The sequence below is a fragment of the Haplochromis burtoni genome, unplaced genomic scaffold, assembly GCF_018398535.1.
Source record: "Haplochromis burtoni strain Fernald_Lab_line unplaced genomic scaffold, NCSU_Asbu1 Contig_52, whole genome shotgun sequence".
Lineage (NCBI taxonomy): Eukaryota > Metazoa > Chordata > Actinopteri > Cichliformes > Cichlidae > Haplochromis > Haplochromis burtoni.
The window spans coordinates 1,039,905-1,043,609 of NW_024582413.1; positions in this window are offsets into that span (position 1 = coordinate 1,039,905).

The window sequence follows — 3,705 nt, forward strand, 5'->3', positions numbered from 1 at the left end:
TGTGTTTGCTTTTGCAAGAGAACTACAATGTTTTGATTATTGGGTGACAGGTTTTCTTATTTGTGTGAAGAGTTTTGCAAAATTAGCCAATAGTTACAAAAAATGTGCTTAAGCAATCAGAAAAAACTGTAAGTCGTAGAACGGCCAAAAGTTATTCACAGTTAAGGGTGTGACTGTGACGGTTGGTGCTTTCAGTGAGAGTTGGGTACGGTTTTGTCTTGTTCAGCATTCAGTTATAGTAATGCTCAGCGAACTCCGGCGTTTTCTTTCACACAGGGATTCAGACAAGATGAAACCCTATGAAAATACGAGATGGAGAAAATGAGGTTCATCCTGCTCAGTAGTGGATGTGTAGTGGAAGTCATTAATCACAGCTTGCAGTGAAAAGAATTGTCCAAAAAACCCAAACTTGGTTATGCGTTTGTGGCTTTTGTCAATGCTACGCAAACACCTGACTTTATTTGCACACACTGCACATCATAAAGCTTCTGCTCATTAACTCAAAGTTTCTTTCCAGCACAGTTCACAGTCCAGGACCAGCTTTGCTTGTCCACTTGTGTGTCAGCAATACAGGATGAGTGCTCCACCTCTCTTGTGGCTGAGGCCAAAACTACACCCAACCACTGCACTCTTTTAAATTGCATAAAACGGAAAATATGTAAAGCGTGGGTGGACTTCATGATTATATGTGAGCACAGTGTCATCATTGAAATGTTTTTATAGTCACTACTTGAAGACCAAGTCACATCCTTTGTCTGTGAAAGACAGAAAATTCTGTTCTTTGACTCGTAACTTGGTGCTTGCTGGGTCCACTGAAATTGAAAATTTTCTATCCTACAATCTCTCTCTCTCTCTCTCTCTCTCTCTGTCTCCCCCCCCCCCCTCTGCTTTTGTCCAGTTTTCCTCTTCAGTACAAATGAACTTTACTACTACTCACATATTTAAGCAGCATTAATTCTCAATGCACTAAAAGATACTCTAAAAGGTATCAAGACTGGTTGCGACAAGCCAAAGTTTTTCTCACATAGGTAAAAACCAATAGGAAGGTATGAACGTGCATAAAAGGAAGGACATACACTTTGCTCATTATTGTCTTAATAACTGGATTTGTTTTGATAAAACATGGTTAATTTGGCCTCCAGCTGGGTTACAAAAACATCAAAATTATATGGTCAAAAATTGAGATGAGTCATTTATGATCACCAGATGCAGATACTACCTGCTCTTCCAATTTGTAGTAAATAGGTCATTTGGTGCGAGGATGAAGGGAGTCTTAAACTGCTATTTGCGATGTTTAAATGCTCACTGTAGTATAATTTGTGCTTATTGTGCAGTTAAATTAAGTTTCGCTTGGTCTGGTTTTGACTAAAAGAAGAAGAGATAAATAAATTACATACAATTAGATACATAAATAAATAACACTGTGCTGCCGGGAATGTCAAGTGTTGCTGCCCTCAACTAACGCCTTTTACCATGCAGCAAGCCCTCTTCATCAAGATTATATTATAATTGTGACCTTGCCGGCTGACATAATGTTTCCTTTTGCCGACCAGCAATAAGACTGAAATGTGATACATGCAAAAAGAATGTATCCTACCAAAGGCCTTGTAAACATATATCAGTTACAGCACTAATAGAGTTCACATTCAGAGGGCATTTTTCTATTTATGGCTGTTTCCTCTGCGTGTTGTAGAACATCTATGTTACACTGTTAGAACAGTGATGACAGCATCAACAACAAGGTTGAAACAAGCTAATTATTAACATTTATTTAACATGTGCAGGAATGGCAGGACCCGTGGTAATTACTTGCACTTCTATAGTGGCTCTACTGACACTGTAGTGATTATAGGTTGTAAATCCTGGCTCGAGCACGATGATCATAGGAACGCAATATCAAAGACGCTAGTATTGATGGAGAAGAGCGCTGTCAAAGTCGTGAGAAGGGGGTTAGATAGAGATGATACAGGGGTGATCTTAAAGGAGGATGTAGGAAGTGGGAAAATTGATGTGTCCCGAGATCAATAACGAGGAGCATTCGGATCTCAACAGTGTAACTGAATCGCCTTGTGGCTGCTGCTGCTGTTTCAGGGACATCAGCCTCTGTGTCCCCTGAGCTGATGATCAGTGTGAAAAATGTAGAAATGCTAGTGTCAGGGAGATTGTAGAAGAAAAGGTTGGGAGAGGTTTGAAGCAGATAAAGCTGTCCAATTTTTGGTGACTCCAACTGGTTCGTTGCCACGTTTTCTTGGATCAATATCCATCAACACTGGTTTTCCTTAAATGTAAAGGCTAAGTACCTCAATGGGCATCAAACACAATTACAATCCTTAGACGTGCATTAGTGGTTTTGGAGTGGTCTCGCCAAATTTAGTATGATCTTGACAAAAAAAAAAAGATGAAGCAGATGGCACTTAATGGGATTAATGTGATCTAAACTTCAATAAACCTCAACGTGTCTGGCAGGTTTCCAAACAAGTGTTTCAAAATGCACTATTTCAAAATGCAGTCAAAGTGTGAAACTGCCAAATACTGCACTAGAAAATGAGTCATGATTTAAAGAGACTTTTCAGCTTGGTAGATAAAATTCAGGACTAGACATCAAAAACACATTTATAGTCTAATCCCCTTTCAGGAGGCTCCTCTTCAAGTACGCACAGCACTAAATTGTGCCGTAGCATCAGCAACACACAAAACCAGAATTCAGTGAAAATCAATCCTTTTCACAGTGCACTTCTCGCTGTGAAGTGGGAGGAAGAAAAACCTCATCTTTCAGTCTTAAGCTCAAGATCATCACACCAGACTGAGCTGCTGCTGATCTGTGGCTCAGCTGAGTCGCCCTCTTGTGGTGCATGGCAACAATGCACTTTGAAGTCCATCATGGGACTATACTTTTTTTTTTTTTTTTGCAAAAGATTCACAACACATTCAAAATAATAATGACAATAAAAAGATAAAGTAGTAAAATAAAACCACCATTGAATATAAAAGAAGGAATAGCTGCAGTGATTTTGTGGACTTGTTTTTCTGTTGACCTAATTTTAGAGGTAAGTTTGGAGACTACTGGAATCCGTGGTGCTCTTTCTTTCTGTTTTCAATATCGTGCCTCCTTCCTTCACCTTTAGAAACATTAGAAACACACTTTAGCATAATGCAATCCAGCTCAACAATGCCATAAGCTACAGCGAAGTCTTTGGCACACCAGCAGCCACTCCACCACAAAAAACACGATTAATTGAAGAACCAAACGCTACATTAGCATAAATATGCAGACACTCACGAATAATTGTCATTACTCGTAAACTGGCTGATACTCGGTGGTCGACTTAGCCCAGGTGTTAGAAAGAGGGTTTCCCCAAACCTCTCACGTGACTCTTTCGTATAAGATATAAAGATACAGTATAATTAATTTTAGTAACGTGCGCGATGATATTATATCAAAGGCAGGATAAAAGTGGCATGAAAGTGTTACTGTGGGGCCAAAAGAATGTAGACAGATGTGTCCACATACTTTTGGGTATATAGCAATAACAACAAAGACGTGTGTGGGGATTATTACTGAATGTGCAAAACATTCATGTCGGTCTTTAATAATAAATATGAATCATTTTCATTATTTGATATTTTTCAGCTAGTGAGACCTCACGTGAGACTAAAACGAGAGAGAGAGAGAGAGAGAGCGAGAGAGAGAGTGCTTGTGTGTGT